Consider the following 6,231-nt stretch of genomic DNA (forward strand, 5'->3'; position numbering starts at 1 on the left):
TTTTGGGGTTCAGTGAGAGGCTGGGTTCAGTGAGGGGCTGGGGCTCAGTGAAGGAGCTGGGGCTCAGTGAAGGGCCTGGGGTTTAGTGATGAGGTGGGGTTCAGTGAGGGGTGGGGTTCAGTGAGGGGGCTGGGGCTCAGTGGATGTTGCTGAAGAGTTTTTTAGCACTGCACTGTCTCTGCAGCACCCCAGGCTCCTGAGGATGGTGGTTGGGGTTAGGGGAGCCTGAGCACCTTAAACCCATTTACCTTCCCCTGGGGTAGGTTGAGAGCCAAGAGCTCCTTTTCCCACCTCTTCCCAAAGCTGGAAAGATTGGCAGAGCTGCTGAGAAAGCTGGGATCTGCTTCTCCTTCTGCTCATCTTCCTTCCTGGTTTCCATGGGAATCGTGGCTCATACGATCAGAGTTTACCAGGATGGTGCTGGGGGAGGAGTCAGCATCGGGCAGAGCCATCCCACATAGGAAGTGGTTGGCTGCTAAGAAAGCGAGCTCCCTGTCCCCGGGAGTGTGCAAGCAGAGGCTAGATCACCAGTCAGGGTGACTTTAGAAAGGGGCTCAGACGAAGCAAGCAGTTGGGAGGCCTCTTCCCTGGGGCATGTAGGCTTTGTGTGCTTGGCCCAGATGGCCCTGATCTTCCTGACATCCCTGTGCCTGTTGAGGGGGTCATGACACCTTGGGCTCTTCCCCCACACCCATCCCCCATTCCTACTCTCTGTGCCCGGCCCTGAGCTGGACATGCACACGTGGAGCTGAATCAGACCTTGCTCTTCCCGGAGGGGCAATGGGTCTGCCTGGGGAGGCACACAGGGCAACAGACACAGTGGGGCAAATCCTCCATAAGGGAGCAGACGGGGCTGGAAAGAAGATTCTTCCACTGATTTATGTAGTCAAAAGATGTCTTTTTGAGCAACTCTTCCGGGTTGAGCCTTGTTCTGGGTGCTGGGGTCACAACAATGAACAAAACAGAGAGAGTCTTGTTCCCTGGAGTGGACAGCACACTGGGAAGGCCGAGCACCTGGCTAAGCGCAGAGTGATGGCAAGCGCTGGTTGGCGGATCTGGAACCCGTGAGGAGTGTGGCCAAAAGGCAGCATAGGTGTGGCCTGAAAGGAAGTTTGCTCGGTGGTGGGGTTAAGGGCCTTGAAGGTCTCCAGCTTTGTCCTGTAGGCAATTGGGAGCCATTGAGTGTGGGTGAGGCTGCAGAAAAGATTGCTCCTGCAGGTATGGGCCTCGGGAGGGAGGCACAGTGGTCCCTGGAGGAAGCCCTGGCACAGACATGCCCACCTGTGCCTCTGTGTGTAGGAGTCGTGTGAGTGTATTTATAGGTATAGGAGTGTGTGTGTGTGTGTGTGTGCGGGAGCGGTAAGAGTGTGTTTGTGTGTCTGTGGGAAGATGGTGAGTGTGGGTGTGGTTACGGTGTCCTGGGGAGGCCTTGTGTGGTGGTAGAAGGATCTTGGGGTTTGCAGATGATAGGAGCAGACACCAAGGCCTGACATATGCCAAGGCCCGAGTCCCACGGACCTCAGCCCAGACGTGAGCCTGCAGCTCCCGCCCTAGTCCGGGCCAGAATCCTGGGGGCTCCCTCACCCCTCTAGCGTCATGGACCCGGGCATCTGCTGCAGACAAGTGTGTATCCAAATAACAGGGAAATGGATGAGCCCCGCGGCTGACTCACCCCGTCCCCATATCCCCGGGGCTTGAGTTCGCTCAGCCTGTGCTCTTCCCCACTCCGCTGCTGCTGGGGCTCTGGGGGCAGGCCCCGCTCACCCGCAGCCCAAATCCATATTCCCCAGCACCTGCCTGCGGCCAGAGCCGTTCTCTGTGAGGGCTACCCCCACATCTGGGGCCATAGCCAAGGGACACACAGAGCTGACCCGGGCTGGTGGCCACGGCAGCTCCCCTGTTAGGTGTGAATTTAAGTACATACATACTCGCATATTTGCACGCGCATTCACACATGAATGCACATTTTTTATATTGGACACTCGTGCACACCTACGACTGTTCACATATGCCTGCGTGTGTGCATACACACTCATACCTGCCCGCATAGACCTGTGTGCGCACACATACGTATACGCGCATTCCGTAGATACACAACACACACGCACACGCACACACAAATTCGGCTATACCATGGAAGTATCACACACCCTCACAAAAGAAAGAAGTTTACAAACCTGTAGTCATACTCTCTCCTGCCTTCACCCACCCCGTGCTCACAGGCCCGGGTGTAAGGCCTTACACGCCTGCGCACACACACACAGCTACTTAGGTGGCTTATAGCCATGCTCTCTCCGGGGCCGAAGTGTGGAGGACAGGCTGTAGATGGCCACAGAAGCCGTAGGGATGTCAGCTTCTGCCAGGCGCTTTTTGGATTGTCCCTTTGCAGGGCTCCTAGGATGGTAGAGTCCCTGGGCTCCACACCCCAAGTCATGGAAAGACTGAGTCATGCACACTGTCTCCTGAGGAGCCTCCCATATTGGGATCTGGTCCTTGTTCACAGTCCTTGGGTCTGGCATGCCCGGGCAGGCCTGCCTGCCCAAGGAAACTGCTTTGTGCCCGGCTAGGCCTACCTCCACCTGAGCTGCCCGAACCCTCAGTGAGAACCAGGCCAACTTGCACAGTTGCTGAGAAGTCTGAGGCCAGAGAGAGCCAGAACCTTGCCTGAGGTCACCCAGTGTGTCAGGGCAGGCTTCATTCGGATTTGAACTTCAGTTTCCAGGAACCCGACCATGGTTACCAGCCACAGGATGGGTGCATGTCAGGCGCCAGACAGGCTTATGGAAGTAGGACATGTGGGCATGGGGAATGAGAGCAGATTGGGGGTCTCCTAGGGGTCTGCCGGTGCCATTCTGTCAGCTGGAAAGATGGCGAGCAGGAAAGTCGGCTCTCCTGGCCCGGGTAAGGAAGTGTTTTGTGAGCACAGTGGCCCGCAGGGGTGTCATTATTATCAGGAACAACAAAGAGCTGGTTTCTGGACAGGGCCTGAGGTCTGGGGGGCCTGGAACCCAGGTTGACAGGCTGTTGGCTGAGTCACTTTTTCCTAAAAATACTCAGTAGCTGGGCCACCAGGCAGTTAGAGTGGCCCATAAGGTGGGGCGACGAAGAAAAGCAGTGTGTAGAGGGGCTGGGCGTGGCATCCCTGGGGCTGGGCTCCCTTGTGGCGGTGGCGGAGATGGGCAGAGGGTTCAGGGACTGGGAGCAGAGAACCCTCAGTCACTGCATTGTTGGGGGCAAAAGGAAAGGTGGGAAAATCTGTTTTTCTCACATGCCTTTCTTCAAGATGTGGAGCATGAATTTAGGGCACAGATTGGAGGCAGATGGCCCGGGTTTGAATGTTGGCTCCATTACTAACTGTGTGACTGTGGACAAGTTACTTGGTCTCTCTGTGCCTCAGAGTTCCTTACCTGTAACATGTGGCTAATAACAGATCTGACCTTCTCGTGTTGTTGAGAAGCTGAAATGGGAGGCACATTGTAAGTGTTGAATAAATGTTAAAGTCCCTCAGACACAGGGTCCCCCAGCTCCAGATGTACACACTCAGGCCTTAGGGGCCAGCCCTGTCCCTTGATTCCAGGGGACTGAGGTCAACTGGGAACAAGAGGCAGCCCATCATCCAGGGTTCTTAAACCTGGCAGCAAATTAGAATCACCTGGGAACATTTAAAAATATCTGGGATGGGAGAGTCCCAGGCATGAGCCAGGGTGAGAACCCAACACAGAATCACAGAATGCAGAGCCGGCAGACAGGGATCGGTGGGGGAAGGGAGGGGGTCCTCGCCTTGCAGGAAGAGTCATTTCCTGGCAGTGAGGGCTTGGGCATGGCCTGTCGCTTTGCCATCTAGAGGAGTCTCTTCTGGGCGCGGGCTGGATGGAGAATTCCAAGGATTACATGGGGAGGGGGTGTTTTTGAAAAAGCCTCTGTATCCTGCCAAGCATCAAAAGAAAGAAGTTTGTTGATTGAATCTAGTGTATTAACATTTCACGGATGGGGAAAATGAGGTCCAGAGAGGTTCAGTGGCCCGCTCAGAATTACACAGCAAGTCTAGGGCAGAGTTAGGGCTCCAACCCTCTGGCTCCAGCTGTTGAGCTGCAGTGTAAGATGACCAAGGAAGATTTGAGAAAGAACTTTCCATGAGGTGAGCGCTGTGGACGTCCTGCCTAGAGCTGAGAGCCCAAGGGATGGTGGCTGTGCCAGACCAGGGTCGGCTCTTGATTGCAGGCTCTGACACGGCTTCCCTTGAAGAATAGCTCCGGCCAGGGGCCGTAACAGATGCCTCCTAGATACCGGTGTCCCAGCCGGGCTATAAAAGCCCGGGACTGACAGGTGCTCGGGATTTGCCTAGTGATTTATGCACTGGGTTCAGACTGTCCTTCCATATAGCCTTTACATTGGTCACCCCCTTTACAGGGCAGGAAACTGAGGCCAAAAAAGGAAGGGAGGCCCTTTTCTGGGCCAGAACCTTTACACCATCTTAGCTCACGTAGATTTCTAGAGTATTACAAAGTAGGCCACATTGCCCCAATTTGAAGATAGAGTAAAATACATCGACTTGGCCTGGATCACTTAGTGAGAGAAAAGCTTCCCACTCCTGCCCATGTTCCCAGACATGACACCCAGGAAAGACAAAGAAGGGGGACCCAGAGGACTAAGGTAGCAGCAAGGGAAGGCCTCCTGAAGGAGGTGGGCCTCTGGCCCCTGAATGATAAGCAGGCTGACAGGATCTGGAGGGCATCAGGGGTAGGGTGGCATAGGTAAGGGTCTAGCGGTGAGGATGAGACAGACACCCATCTGGGTAGAGAAGAAAGTATAAATTTAAGAACAGTAGCAAGAGGTTCAAAGCTGGAAATGTAAGTCAGGGCTAAATTACAGAGGGTCTGCCATGTCAGACTGAGGATTTGGGCTTTCTTGTGTTTGTGGTAGGGAGTCTTTCAAGGTGTCTGAGCAGAGGAAGAAGCATGTTCAGAGCTGGGCCTTAGAAACAGAGGTGGGAGGAATCCTGGCTTGGAGAGGCTCCCCCTTAGCTGATGGCACAGCCAGGGCTCGGCCAGCCTGTGTGCCAGGGGCCTGGACTGTGTCCAGGACTGGGCTTAGTGACTCAAGGTTGAGGAAATCACTCCCCAGGGAGAAAGGGCCCAGATGAATCAGCCCCATGAGGTGGGGAGGCTGGGGGCTCACTGAGTCACCCTCCAAGTGGGGCCCACAGTGCAGTGGGAAGGATTCAGGTCAGACCACAGCGAGGGCTGTCAGGGCATTCTGGCCGCCTTCCCACCTTTATCAGGGTTGATTATTCTGGCAGTCTTGTGAAAGAGATGGGAAAACTGAGGCCCAGAAACGGGAGGGAATCCGACCAAGGTCATGCAGCAAGTCGCTGGCAAAGGCCAGGAGTGATCCAAAGCGCACCCTCCAGTCCAGACACGTCCTACCACCCCAGCGGATCTCACGGCAAGTGGAGGCTAGGAACTGGGTGGGTCCAGGCAGGGAGCTGGCCCAGGTGACCCTTCCTCCCTCCGCCTGCCCCCCACTTTCCTCGCCAGGCAGACGGCAAATAGGGCCGGGCTGCGCTGCCGCGATAGGACAGCAGGGGGCGCAGAAGTGTCACGGCTGCCGCAGGCGCCAGAGCACAGAGGCCGCTCTGCGGAAAACTGCGCTCCGGACGCGCGGGTCCCCCCGGCGAACTGTGGACTGTGTGGCCCTGGGGCCTGCACCCTCTCCGGCTTCTGGGGACGCCAACGCAGACCTGCCTGTCCAGTGCTGGGAGGCCGGGGGGCCTACCCCTCACTCAGGAGTGGTGCGCCTGTTCGTGTGTGCGCTCGTGTGTCCGTGAGCACGTGTCCCCCGCACAGATTGGCTACTGCCCCAGGCCTGTCCGTCGCTGGGCGACCTCCAAAATTCTCCCCGACTTCCCCGTTTCTCCTGAAGAGGAGCCGGCCCGGGGCTCCTTGCATCGGGTCAATGGCCCCTTCCCCCCCAGCCTCCGCCTCCCGCCCCTCCCGTTATTGCGCTGGTCTCTGGCTTGGGGCTCTGGCCGGGCCCCAGGACTTTCTAAGTGGGGGGGGAAGAGGACGCGATCAGACAAGAGAGGGGCTTCGAGAGGCGAGGTAGCGACAGGAAGGGCGAGGGGCCAGAGGAGCGAGCGGAAGCTGAGAGCTGGCTACCTGGTGGGGGATCCTAATAGCGGACAAGCTGGAAGAGTCTTGAGAGCGGAGAGAGAAGGGAGGTGAGAGCCAG

At 56.7% G+C, this 6,231-nt stretch overlaps 1 protein-coding gene across 5 annotated transcripts in view; it reads left to right on the forward strand.

Moving 5' to 3' along the window:
* PDE2A (phosphodiesterase 2A) overlaps window positions 1-6,231 on the forward strand; it is a 111,511-nt gene that overhangs the window by 31,565 nt on the left and 73,715 nt on the right. The gene's annotated exons all lie outside the window — the stretch shown is intronic.

The sequence above is a fragment of the Ailuropoda melanoleuca genome, chromosome 8, assembly GCF_002007445.2.
Source record: "Ailuropoda melanoleuca isolate Jingjing chromosome 8, ASM200744v2, whole genome shotgun sequence".
In the NCBI taxonomy this organism is placed as follows: domain Eukaryota; kingdom Metazoa; phylum Chordata; class Mammalia; order Carnivora; family Ursidae; genus Ailuropoda; species Ailuropoda melanoleuca.